At 37.5% G+C, this 14,387-nt stretch overlaps 1 long non-coding RNA gene across 1 annotated transcript in view; it reads left to right on the top strand.

Annotated features, from left to right (window-relative positions):
- Positions 1 to 10,338, top strand: part of LOC121669598 — a 63,659-nt gene extending 53,321 nt beyond the window's left edge. The window contains exons 3-4 of the long non-coding RNA XR_006017815.1: positions 8,819 to 9,017; positions 9,825 to 10,338. This is a non-coding gene — a long non-coding RNA (uncharacterized LOC121669598). The remainder of the gene's footprint in view (positions 1 to 8,818; positions 9,018 to 9,824) is intronic.
- The last annotated feature ends 4,049 nt before the right edge of the window (positions 10,339 to 14,387 follow it).

The following is a 14,387-nucleotide window of genomic DNA, read 5'->3' as shown; positions in this document are numbered from 1 at the left end:
GCCCTAAAGAGCTATTTCTACAAATGGTATGTCTTGTGTTGCTCAGGTCTGTCATAACAGAGATAAAAGAAGGAGAAACATTAGCTGTGGGTGACTGACTGAACACAAATAACTGGAGGGTACAGAGGTTTAAAATGCAGCTCATTTCCTTCCTTGACCTAGTCCCAGCCTTAACTGTAACATCTTGAAGGTAAATGTTTAGAGGGGGCAGACGTTTTTCCTGCAGGGTATTTCCATCTTGCACACAGTTTCATGAAGTTCTCCTTTTATGATCGCCTTATGCAATGCTGTGAGCCCAGCAGAACGGGCTGTGGCAGGGTGTTCTGGCATTTCAGTCTTGCACTTGGTCCTTCCAGTCCATGGAATGTCTCCAAGAGAACAGGTGTGTAGTGGCTGAACAGATCAGCTGATTTCACACACATATCCACTTTCCTTGACCTGGATGAATATCTGCAGTAATTCTTTGCTAATATTTACTCAAAGAGTTGCACTCTGTGCATGTTGCACTATATCCTGCTTCCACACTTTTTACTTTTTTCCTATACATTATTACTTGTGTGCCTGTTTTACTGTGTGTTGTTTTGTTCCTTTGTTGCAGACCACTGTGGAAATATTTTGCCCCAAAATCACACACCTAGCAGAGCAGAGGTTTGGTCTGAGACCAAGATATTTGTACTTACAAATATATATAAGGTCAGCAGTTCAGCTTCTCTTTATATGTTCATGACTTCATACCACCTTCCACAGTAACCTTCTCAAGACTGGCTTTAGGTCATCCAACTCCTTTATTTTTCTTAAGTCATTGTTCCTGTACTGGACCATCTCCCCTAAATTCCCAACATTTCATTTTTACTAGCCATATGGTCTGAGCCATGTATTATAAATTAACAGACCTTTGCCTGCCAGCAATGTGGGACAGGCAAAGCCCAGTTGGTAACCAGAGGCAAAAGAGTGTGATCCAGATCCAAACTTTCTCAGGCGTTTGGAAGATGTAAATTATGGTTTCAGCTTTAATGTTCAAGTGTACATCTGAGTCACCCCAGTGGAGGGCAGAGAATTCCAGTTTAACATCTCTTTTCCTCTCTTATAGCACGTCATGAACCCAAATCATAATTCAATCAAGCTACATTGAAGTAAGTGGAAGAGGGCTGGCTCACAGTACCCAAGTATTTACTTCTGTTAATTTTTTGTAGCAGAATAGAAATTTTCCAGTTAGGTCTATCCAAACAATGGCTTCCTATGTGACATTTGATGCAAATATTTATTTAAATTTATGTCAAATTTTTGGGGGTTTAGGGAGAGTTTGTACCAGAACAGTATTAGAAGACTGTAGGACTGCCAAGGGTGTTCAAGTAACAGATGTTATTCTCATTAGGCTAAACTAAATTTTCATGGATAGGTAAGAAAGAATAGATACCCAGCTAGAATCCTTGCTTTAACTTAAGTATTTAGAGAGTTTAAGTGTGAGACTGAAGTGTAGCACAACCTCTGTTCTGAAATGTCATTTAAGGGACCAATTTGATCCCCTGTTTAGGGACATCATTTACTAGACATACAGATCTTTTATTAGCTAGATGTTCACATACACTGAGTTTGGGATAAAGGATTCCTGTCCAACTTACAGCATTATATCTAGTTTAAAAATTGTCTATACAGTGATATAATGAGCATTCCCTTCTACAGAACAGGCTGAATGCAAACCTAATGCTATGTGCTTATAAATCAAAGTCAGTAGGTTTATGCCCATTTATAAAAAAACTGAGCTGGCTAATAATTAGTCCACCGGTCTAACTCACTTTAGTTTTAACTGAAGTTTAACTGAACTTTACATCCGATCCTAGTTTGACTTACTTAATTTTTTTTTCCTTTAAAAGAGACTTTTTCAGTCTTCCCAAAGGATTAATGTATGCTATTAATATCTTTATCTTATTTTTAAGTCTTACATTATTACATAATATAAAAACAAATTAAATACTGGCAACAGAATTTCCTCTAAGTCACTCTGTAAAAATCCAGTGATGGCTTCAGAGGCAGCAGCTTTGCAAAGGTTACTGTCTGTTGTCTGGGTGGCTGAAGAGCAGTGGTCAGATATCTCTGGAAATCTGGTTATCAAAAGATATATTAAGCGAAATCAGCAAATGTCTCAGGAAACAGCTTCACAGGGAGCCAGAGGGTCTGACCTGGCACAAAAAGGCAGTATTAGCTGGTCCAAGACGCTGCTTTCTTTACTTCACCTAGATAATCAAAGAGCAGATGAAATGAGAAATCTTAAGAGTTCTGAAAAAAACTACTTTTTTCCCACCATTCATGTGAAAAATTGCATTTCTATGCTTTCATATGAAAACAGCATTTATCTAAGGTTTGATATTCCATTCATCTTATTTGAGACCCAGATGGGTTTTTTTTCTCCTTCAGCAACAGATCTGCAGGGCTGATGTACCTTGAGGCAGTTTTTCTTGTTGCCTCACATATGTGTGATTAGAGCTCTCCTTCCAATGCTTTGCACTACTTGTTGCTACACAAAGCAAAAGACAGAGTTGAAACACTAAGTACTCCAGCATTCCTGTCCTTAACTGAGTGGACATATGTAGCATTTTCAGGCAATTCACCTTTTTACTTGGAAATCTCTGCTGGACTCCTCCTTTTCTTTTGGGTTGGATCTTGAACCAATGAGTCCTGTTTTCCTCTTGAACAGCATTAAGCCTGACTATCCTACATAATCCCAAAACAGCATCATAGTGTGAAAACCATCCCTTTCAATCATTTCCCCAATGTAAGAATCATGTTAGAAATGTAACATCATGTTTTTCCTACGGTAGGGTAGGTGTTACATTCTAAACTTACCAGAAGCCACTTCCCAGCTGGCACCTTGAACAAATATGGAAAAACAAACGAGCAGCTTGGACTCAGTGATCTCAGAGGTATTTTCCAATCTAATTGGTTCTGTGATTCTGGGAAATAAAAGTAGACATATTTTATAACTCCCAAAAATGGCAGATACAAACAAGTGATCTGGAAGCTGTTTGTTGAAACAAATAATTGTCAGAATAAGTACGTCTGACCACAACCATCAGTTATTAAGTTCATGCAAATGCAGAATTTCCTCTTTAACTGGTATTTGCAAATAATTAATTATGATTAAGTAAGAGAAGGGTCAAAATCTTCCTCCCTTATTTTCGGACTCAACTAACTAGAAAAATGGCCTTCTCCCCCTCTGTGCCCCAAAGGAGTCTTTCATCCAAACTGCCTCAGCATCCTCACTCCATTCTCACATTAGCTTTGCTCCTTGAATCTCTACTTCACTACTTGCCAGCGCAGAAAAAGAGCTAAAGAGAGACTCTGCCTTTCCTCAGCCGTGTAGTCTTGTTGCCTCCCTGTAGCCCTGCTAGCAGGCATAGTCAGGAGTAATCAGCCAAATCCCTGCCAAATAAGTGGGCAATGGGACTTGGAACCAAGGCTTGGTTTGGACTGAATTTCACTGGGATGGAATTTGAGTATTTTCAGAATTTAAAGTACTACATTTCCAAGATGTGAAAATGATCTTGTCAACAGGATGTTGCACGCTGCAGGTATCCATGATCTCAAACAGCCAAGCAAACAATCAGAAACCACAGGATAATTGCACAGATGTTTGATATAAATAATTACAGGGACTATAGGGTCAATATATTTCATTAGTTCCGTTGAAGGTTCTACTACAGATAAAGACAGAGTATACTTCAGAATCCGGGTTTTAACCTGACGTCAGTGGTTTTGTTTAAAATAGAGTTAAATTTCCTGACTGAAATGTGTTGATCTTAGTGAATGTAAGTATGGAAAAACCTGGGACATGCAGGGTAACACAGATTTCTGAGGACTCTGCTTATTTCCTCCTGTTGCTGCACCATAGCTCTCAATAAGAACATGCCCTTTCAGGTGTGTTTCTCCTTGTTTAGTCAGCCAAGAGTGATGCCCTTGGTATTCAGGGTTGTTTCCAAGGACCTGTGACAGATACAGTAATATTTGTCTCTTCCATTGTGGAAAATGTGCTGTCTGACACCTGCAGAAACCCTGTGTAAACTGGCATGCTCCTCATACGTGCAGGCTAGTGCTCAGCTCAGTATATTTAAACTCCTTAGTACACAACAACACCCACCAGGAATAAATGACTCTTCTATCCACATTAGTGAACCAGGAGACCACTCTGAGTGAAAGTGAAATTTTGTTTTTTGCAGTCATTGCAGAAACAAATGAATTTAATCTTGTAGTCTTCATATGAGACATTTTGACTGAACAAGAATTCCAAATTTGGGACCTGTATGGTTATGGGTGGTATGGTTACTATAAAGAGAAAACTGTGAATTAATCTCAGATAAAAAAAAGTGGGAGCTCTCTACTTTGTTCTTACTGGACATGACAAATTTTCTTTCAGACACCTTTCTGCAGAGCACAACTTAGTATTAAGCATGTACTTCTGGGTGGAAACCAACTACAACATGGTATTCTTCGCTGTAGTTTGTGTTCTCCTAGATAATGGGTTGAACAGACTATTCTTTGTTTTCACAGATGCTTGACTTGAAGTTAATTTAGTGTTTTGGTGCTAGACAGAACAACTTTTTGGCAATGTTGTGTATTCTCTATGGCTGTGTACTTCCCAGTATTTTGTTTAAAAATACTGTCATGATAAAAATCTGCTCTTCACTCCAATAGAAAATACTGACATTCTAACAGCACAGATTTTGCACTAATACCTAACAGAATGGGAAACTTCTAAGATAAGAATTCTATAAATTAATAGTTTATTAAATTAATGCAGCAAGTTATTATTATATATTATACTAATATCCCAAATCATGCTAGTTCTTTGTGTAAACATAGAAATCAGTATCTGTTGTGGACATAAATCCATTCAATGTTTCGTTCATGATTTTAATATTACCACTTCTTGATAATATCAACCTTGGATGGGCAACAAATATTGACAAGTTACAGAGGGAAATAGATGCCAGAAGCCAGCCAGGCAAGTGGCATACAGTTTGCTATAATATCCAGTTAGCAGGTCTGTAAAACAGCATCCTTTAACTTCCTGTTTAACATGAGGTAGGCTTGCAAGTCTTATGCTTCCAGAGCATTGCTGCACATTCTTTCACATGCCAGTTGCCAGGAATTTTTACTGCAGTTTTTCATCCTTATAAGAGAGATTCTCAAATCAGACTTCAATTTGTAACTACCAGTGGCTCTTATGATGGTTACATTTCCTGCTAGCAATAGGAAAAGACTTATGGCTGTTCTCAAATAATGCAGCCAAGGATATGCTAGTCAGACTCCAGGTGTTGAGGATGTAAGGACCAATTGGCACTAATCTGGATAGCTGCAAAACTCTCTAAATACATTATTAATTGTAGAGGGTAAACCTTCTCCTTAAGCTCAATGATCTTGCAGGTGAGGGTAGGGACACATGAAGGAAGCAGTCTGTCCATAACACCTCCTGTTCAGCTCAGCCCCTCTCACTTTCATTTCCAGATGGTTCTCTTTTAGCTCACCTTAACCAGAGTTGCAATGCCTTCAAGAAACGGTGTGCTGTAAGCAAATCTGGTTTGGGATTGTGGCCAAGTTTAAGATGCAGCATTACCAGTGTACAGGATACTTCCAACAATTACCATTCCTTCCACTTTTCCTCCTTAATCTCCCAACATTCCCGTGAGAGGGGGACAAGAAGATTCACTGCACACCCACCAGGACACAGCGTCGTGTCGCTTCCATCATGAGTAGTTTTATTCTTTGTAGTTATTGGAATGAAGAGAAAAGGTAATGCAGGGGAGATCTGTCTGGAGCCGTTTCTCCAATGCTCTGTATCACACCATTTCTTCCCTGCTTTGAATAAGCACACAACAAGAAGGCTGCCAACAAAAGCATTGTTTCTGACTTTCAGTGTTTCAACAAATACTATCTTGACACTATGAAATGTGGCTCTGAGTTTTAAATGACTTGTTTTCAGGGAATGGCTGAGGCAGGAGTGATTGAACTCATGCACAGAGTGCAGGCACTTAAAATCCTCACCAGTGCCATAGCTCTGGCTTCCACCCTTTCTTAGCACTTAACCTGACATTGTTATTAAATACTGAGCTCTGTTGTACACTGCCCTAGACAGTGGCTAGGCTTGTTGTGTATTTAAGATTTCAATAGGATTTGTCCTGGCTAATCTTACATGTTGTAACTGCACAGTGTAAAACAGCCAGTGCTCTTTATACAGGGAAAGCGTCCTTAGACCCATTTATTTACCTACTCGTACCATTCTGGCTCTGACCAGCTTTTTCAGGCGTTTCTACTCTATCCCTTTATTTACCAAGGTGGGAACCAGCACTAACCATCATCCCTTCAATTCCTCTGATTTTTAAACTTCTAAGCTAGGACCCTAAGACATACCCATTTTTACTTAAAACACACACATGAAAAAGAAAGAAAGGAAAAAAGGAAAGTAACCCAAGCCTGCTTTCCTCACTTTAGAAGTTAAAAAAAATGCACATTCTGAGCCCAAGGAATTTTCCCCTAGCTTCTGTAAAAGTAGATTGTCAAAGTACATTGCTTATCAAGGTGGATCATCTCCCAGGACCACTGGATTTAGTGGATTGCACAACACAGAGATAATCATTACTTCCATAAGAGTTGAGAGTATACTGACAAAAGGCCTTGCTTTTAGAACAGCATAAAAAGTTTTGTGATTATCTGCAAAGGGATCCTTCAGTGGAAAAAGTTTAATTGAATATCAAGATTTTATAGGTCAGATACAGTGGAACCTCTTTTTACTACGTAAGAATCTATGATATTATAATGTTACATGAGAGAAAATGTACAAAATTTGTATTATGAACTCCTAGTGATACTTACAATTCAGCTTGGAACCACTAGAAGGGAACATGATTGCGCTAAGGAAACATCTTGTATTTCCTCAGCCTCCCTAATCAGTGTAAATGTAATGAATTAATGTGAGCCATGACAAGCTGGTTCAAACGAGGGTCTGGCTTGATGGAGCTTCAAGCTATGATGTGCATAAACAGCTTGGTAATTACTAAGTGTTACAGAAATTGTAAAAGAAAAAATCGTTGAAGCCTTTTGATATGCAGCAATTACAGCAAAGTTGAAATACACCACAAAGACTAGAGAACAGGCTGAAGTGACTGTTTTACAGCTCCAATGTGGTCAAAACACTTTTGGCTACTTGCAGCCCAAACAATTCCTAACACAGTGAAAGGCTTCTCTCACTTTTTTTACCTATAGTCAGTATTCTTTCTTAATCTGATCCACCTTAACTTGTGTGGGATGAAACAGGACTGATTTTCTGGGAACTGAAACTCTGCATGAAAAACAAGGCTGTCAAACTGATTTTAACTAATTTTTGACATAAATCTTTCAGCAAACCAACCTAGTGTTCAGCTGGGAAATGCTTCAGCTGCCGATGCATGTAGTGTAGGCTTTCCCCCCTAGAGTCTTCTCTTAGAAAGTAAGACTCTGTCATTTAGCAGTGTTGAGTATATAACAACTAAAACAGCTTTTCAACAGATGCAGGCAATACTCTGCCATTGGGAATGTCTGAGCCAAGAAGGGATGTTTGCCTAAATGATTTGCCCTAAATGTAAATTGGTAAGTTACATGAAGAAAGTACAGGATAAAATGTGTGTGAGAGCATAGTCTGGGATATAGAGGAATCTGATTCAACAAAAATAATCACCTGATGGCTTTGAGTCAAGAAATGTGGTGTTTGGAATATCATTGACAAAGCATGGGACTCACATGCAGGCTTCCTGCTGTCCAGCCCAACTGAGTAATGCTGAAGTGCTTTGAAATTATACCAGCATAAGAGACTTGGGTTTCCTGGAGCCTTGAATTCAATCCAAAACCTGCAAGAAAAGAAAGCGCTCCCCACCTGTTTGCAAGAATGATTCAGAGAGAACAAATGAGCATACAAAGGAGTTCCAAAACTTCAGGATCCACACCATAAGAGCAAACTTACTTTTCCTGTTTCTGTTCTTGTTGGACAGAAATGCAAAATGAGATGAACTGCCTTCTGGATTGTGTTTGTTTCAGAAGACTTGTGTTTGCTTAAGAGCCCACTGCCTGCTATGAAACATACGTCAAACTCTTCTATTTCTTTCTTAGATTGTAGAGACTAATTTATTTGTTTATTCTTGTGAAGATACAAAAAAAAGTCTCCTCATTTCATGACAATATTTTCTCTATCAAAAATGTTACTGCATTGATAAGGCTGATAGTGGAAAACAGCCCTTTGTGTCAATATTAATCTGAGATCAATTTCAGTAAGACACTCTACTTCACCTTCAATTTCCAAGAATCAGCTTTTTACAGAAATATTTTTGCCATCCATTTTCATGGTCATGTAATTAGTTCAACAATGGACAAGCTTTCTTCAAATCTCTTCAGCATCCACTGCATAGAGATTATAAGCTTGTCAGTTCAGATCTGCATTTGATGCATTCATTACTGCATATTTTAATTGATCTAGTGCAGTGTTTTCTATCTGTAGTGTCCAAAATTCTTTCCAGAAACTTTAACAACATTCCTAATTTATTAAGAGCAATATAAACGATAACTGTGCCTTATTGTGTTGTATAAAAGGAGTCATAGCTCTCCATACTTGTATAAAGGCATCAGCCCATAAGCACATACTAGAACTAACACACACATCTGGCATGATTATAGACAGTGTTCTTACTTCCCTAATCAGCAGCTCACAAAAATCAGTTTCAGATATGACATCTACATGTGATTCTCTCTGTTCAATTTATAACTAATAATTCAGACTCTCCCTTCATTTCATCAGAAATATTGTTAGCACTAGAAGGAGGTGAAGAGTTAGAATATGTACACTCAGAATTAGAGAACAGCTGCAACAATCACTACTAGCTTACAACATCAATCTCCTACTGAAAACTGACAGTCAAACTACCATGGATAAAGTTTGCTTGATGATGGCAACAGAAAAAGGCAGACTCCCTAACTGCAAGACATTTCCATTCATGGTAAGAAATTTCAGTCCGTACAATTCTTATTTTCAAAACATGAACATGCAACACCAGTTTTCAGCCATTTGCAGCAACGGACCAAAGCAGATAAGGATTTTCATGGTTCTCAGATCAATAAAGCCGAAAACTGACTATAAAAGAGATCAACAGACAATTCATCCATTGACGTATTGAATGTTCAATACAGTACAAGTCTAGCTGCTCAAGTTTGACAGCATTCTTGTTTTATATCATACTTCAGCATTGCAAAGTGATAAGGAGGCTGACAGCTCAGCTTAGCAAACCATGCAAGACCAATTAGTCACCTCCATGATGCATATTTAGAGAATATATCTAAAACCCATGGTCTGTGATAATTTACAACACAGAGCCCATGAGAATTTCTCATGAGTAGTTCTCCTCTCCCTACTCAGAGTGACAGAGGAAGGGTTACTTACGTGAGCAGGGAGTGCAGGCTATCAGAAGTTGCAATGTGCCATCTTTGTGCGTACGCAGTATTACACAACCCCGAGTCTGTGATTGGATCCTGCTGCTCTCCACTGGACTGTGTGCACATCAGGCACCTGCTGCAGGTAGGTGAACCCGGATTCGAGGTTCAGTGAGAGCACACTGGGAGCATGATGGTTGTCCACAGTCCTCTCTCGCTATCTGGAGAATTTGACCACTTCTGAGTGAAAATGGCACACAGATGGCACCATGTAGAAATGGATTCAGATTCTCCCTTATTTTCAATAGCACTTTTTTGATACTGTGCATATCTGTTTAAACTGGAATTTTTACACCTGGTGATTTGTTTTCTTCTAGATGCTATGCTGGACACTTCAACATCTCAGCTGCAGAACTGTAGAACCTTCACAGTTCTATCTGAAGACCACACACTAAACATGCAACTACCAAAATAAAGTTCAGTATTTTGAAAATTAATCCTAGGGGTTTTAGACCATTTGCCCCCAAAATTACTATGCCTTATTTAGCAATATGTAAAACAAAGATAATATATCCCAAGTACTTAAAAATACATTTTCAAAAGCAATACACTACTAGTGATGAACTTCTCAGGGACTCCAGTGATGGGCACCACAGGAAAGTGACTGAGGAAATTGCTGGCTCTGTATTCAGCGAGGATTGAACAACACACAGTAACAAAGTGTTAGGACACATAGGTAAAAATAATTGAACAAATGACTGAAAAGACATTATCTAAGCTCTGACTAAAAAAAGCAAGAACCCTCTAAGAAACCTAATATTTCATCCATGTCATTTAAAACTATCACATGGAACTGCACTGATTGTCTTAACATCAATACCTCCTAGTGCTTTGACATTGCAAACTTAATAACACTTTATGAAAATAAATATAAGCTTGGCATAAAATTTTCTAAAATAAAAATAAAACTATAGGTACAAACTATGAACACAATAAAGCCTCATATTAATAACTACATGTGAGCATCAGGTTTGTCTCCAGAGTGATTATGATTATGATCCCTGCCACTGCAATAAGGTCTTAAAGAAATTATAGCAGTCCTTTGATGTTTATAAACCTTATCCAAATTTCCAAATGAAATCAATTTGTGGCTAATTTGTGCCTCCCTGCATTTGTTCAACATCTTCCATTAGTTTAAGTTTTTATGCTGTACCATTATCCAAGTTTGTGAGCTGAAATGCTAAATACAGAAGAGGAACTTTTAAAAGTTACTTTACAATAGAGATTGAACACACATCCAGAGATACCCCCATGCAACATGTTCTCCCTTCAAGGAGGATGACAGAACAGAATCTTACATTATTAATGCGAATGGCAATATTTGAACTGAAATACTAAAGAGGTCTCTGCTAACTTTTATACCACTGCTATAAATTTAGTTAATTTCTCTGAGTCTTGAATAATACACGGACCAAAGGATTTTGTTTCTTTTTCCATGTTTGTCCTTCCTTGTGTGCATTTAATTATCTCCTCCATGCATTTTTTTGGAATAAGAAAGTCTGCTGCAGATTTAAGGTAAGGGTGTATTCTCAAGGGTCCATTGGAGAAAGAACCATACATCTTCCACTAATAATAGAACTTCTGACAAAACTCATTAGTGGTAGTAGTGTATATATATATATCTGTTTCCACTTATACACAGTCTGTAGTTTATATTATTACAAGCAAGCAAACAAACAAACAAAGTGTTATTCAGCAGAATTGTGTCCACCAGAGGATACTAACACAGATTTTTTTGAGGTTGTGCATCACCAACAGGTTCCTTTGGGGGTTTATAGATACTGCTCAGCATAGACCTCCATTTCACCCACTTTTTGACTAGTTATACCATTTATTTCTCAGAGCCTGCAAACACCAATCACTTCTAAAGACTGATTTTTTTATTTGGGTCACTAAGGCACTACACAACAGACCCCAGCTTTTAGCTGGCTTTATACAGTGCTGCTATGACCCTGTGGCATGGTATAGCTCTAGGTAAGGCTCTGATCCCAAACACAACGTTGCAGTGTCAGTGCCTCAGAGAAAAGCAAATTCTCTTGGGTGCAACTTCATGTCAGTGCAGTGACACTATTTCCTATTATGAATTTACCTTGGTTGCTGCTAGCAGAAGGATCTCTGCGACACGCACCATTGCACAATGTAAATACGTCCTCAAGTATGTGTGTGTACATCTATTTTTTAGTCTGTAATACCAATTGCAAATATTGGCTTGCACGGTTGTGGTGTCTGTGTTTACAAACTGTAAAGAGGCTTAAGTGTTTATCCCCTTTTTACATAGAAATATCCAGGATGTGTTTGGACAACATGGAAACCCTTCTCTGGCCCCTATGTTCGTACTTGTCATGGTACAGGGTGCACTTTGTTTTTCTCTTTACTAATCTCCACAGTATCTTTACTAACTTTCCATAAGTGGAATGTCTTAATATGGTACCCTTAGTTGTTCTCTGACTGATTTGCTTCCCAGAGGATAATGGTTAAATAAAATGAGAGATATTGGACTCAATATCTTTACTTCCTAGTCACATTAGTGTTAACCAGCCTCTTGTGTTGCAGCTAGCCAGTCTCCAATGCCTGATTTAAAATGTTAGGCTTTCCTTGGGTTCTTCTAAATGACACTTCAACCTTTGGAATGAACAGACCAGAAATAGATCCTAATCATGTTACATGTTACTTGTTTTATAGTGAAACATAGAAGATTGCATTGGAGGTTAAAACATTATGTGTTGGTCCTGGGCAATGTACACGCTAAAAGACTGAAGGAGAACTACTCATAGTAATGAAATGGCTTAAAATCTCAGTTATTAATGTGACTTGATTTTCAATCAATGAGTTTTATCTAAGCATTTGGAAGTAAAGGAATGAATCAATGGCTCTGTATTTGTCTAAGATCTAGTAAAGAACATTAAAGGATTTGTATCCCTATTTTAGTCTTTAACTATAGCTTTACTTTAGATAGACTATATTGTATCATACTATGAAACACTTACTGCAGCTGTTTGAAATGTAGTTCATCTTCACATAATTAAGAGGACACCTATAATGTTAATGAACAGCTTTTAAGCTGAAATTGATCAGTTGCCTCACTTTTCCATAGAAGCTTTCAGATAAAAGTCATGCATTTGAATTGGCACAGGTCAAAATTTAGGGACAATCAGAATGGTACTTCAGCTGAATTCAATGCCAAGTGTCCCAGCATCGTTCTGGAGCTTAAACGTGGCTTCAGAAGTGGCCAAATGACCAGCCAGAGAAGAGTCCAGCAGACAGCTCCCTGTTAACTTGCATTTTAGCACTGACACAGAGGAAGTGCTGTAATTCCTGTCAATTACACAGGTTTTCATCCTTCCCTACTCCAGTATGGCACCAGGTGGACTAGACAATCTTTTACATGTCTCTATGAGTTCATCATTCTCTTTTTAAACTATAAATGGAGACACTGATTTCAGTCATTATTGCACCCAAGAGTTAACCAAATTTGCTTTGACATTTTATTTGCATCCTACAGTGAGAATCTATGAAGATATGATGGTTTCATTTTATCTTAAGAAGAATAAGATTCAGAAATCATGAGTAAGATGTGTAAATAACATCACCACCATGTAGCATTTGATCACGGAGGGTTAAAAAGAATGGATCTGAAAATGCTAACAACTTTTTTACTGAAATATTTCATTCAATTTAATATTGCAGATGCAGAGAGTAGGAATATGATCCTGTGAAAAAGGAAGAGAAGCTATAGAAAGAAATGTCAGGGTTTTCAGATCAAAGGCAATGGCAAAATCTTTTATTTTGGGTTAAAAAAGTTAAAAATAGGTACATCCATAAATGCTTCTAACATACTAATATTTCTGTTTATGCAGTCAAATGTATGGATTTGATCATAAGTAGGTACAAAAATCAGACATGTTACTCCCAACTCATTTTTAAAAAATACTCTCCCCTGTCACCTGTGTATGTCCATTCAGTGAGTGGAGGCAAAATACAATCTGAAGAGGAATTATTTCTTTGAACAATTAATAATATTACTAAATCAGTCTATCATAAATATTTGAGATTATTTTTGCAAGACTCATACATTTTGACACATTTTACAGCAATTTCTGAGAAGAAATAACACAAGATCATGAATTTAATAAGGCAAGAGAATTAGTCAATGAATTAACCACTTATTAGTGTAAGGATTATTGATTAGGACATATATGAAATTAGAAAATTTCGGTCACAAATAGAAATATAGGGAACCACTTCTGATGGTGCCCTAAACCTCAGTTAAAGGGGTTAAACTGAACTGTAAACCTTAGACTGGGATGTCTCAGAGATCACAGTTGCAGGAAATGTATATGAAACCACAGCATAGCAACTGTTCATGTGAATTGATTTTTAGTGGTAAGCAATATGATGATTCATAAAGTATATTTTTCTTCTCGCCAACATAATCTCATAATAAGCTTATGTGTGTTACCCACCTGAGTTTACCATACTATCAGTACTTCAATTATGTACCATTTAAATCCATTAAAATTTTTTATTTTTTCTAGATCTTCATCCTGGAACTTTGATAATAACCATTAGAGACAATGATACTTCCTTAAATTTTCACTGCATGTATTTCCGTATATACAAGTATCTTGTAGATGCCTTCTTTCCTTGTTAAATAATGCTAAGGTAAATTCTACAGACTTGCACATCAATGAAGTTGCCAGAGGTATAACTCACGACTAAAACTGAACAATTACTTTTCTCAAAACTTCCAATTTAGTTTTGTTATGTCACCTTTATTTAAATAGTTGTACTTTTAAAATGTTCAGGACAGCCAGCATATTTTCTTGCTTTTTTTTGCTGCTTACAAAAAAAAAATGTGCCTTTTATTTCTCTCTTAGTGT

This window comes from Corvus kubaryi, unplaced genomic scaffold (genome assembly GCF_017639235.1).
Source record: "Corvus kubaryi isolate FWS band 111438036 unplaced genomic scaffold, C.kubaryi_AGA036_p1.0 37392, whole genome shotgun sequence".
Classification (NCBI taxonomy): domain Eukaryota; kingdom Metazoa; phylum Chordata; class Aves; order Passeriformes; family Corvidae; genus Corvus; species Corvus kubaryi.
The sequence above is the reverse complement of the archived record's forward strand: the minus strand, read 5'-3'. Positions and strand labels throughout refer to the sequence as shown.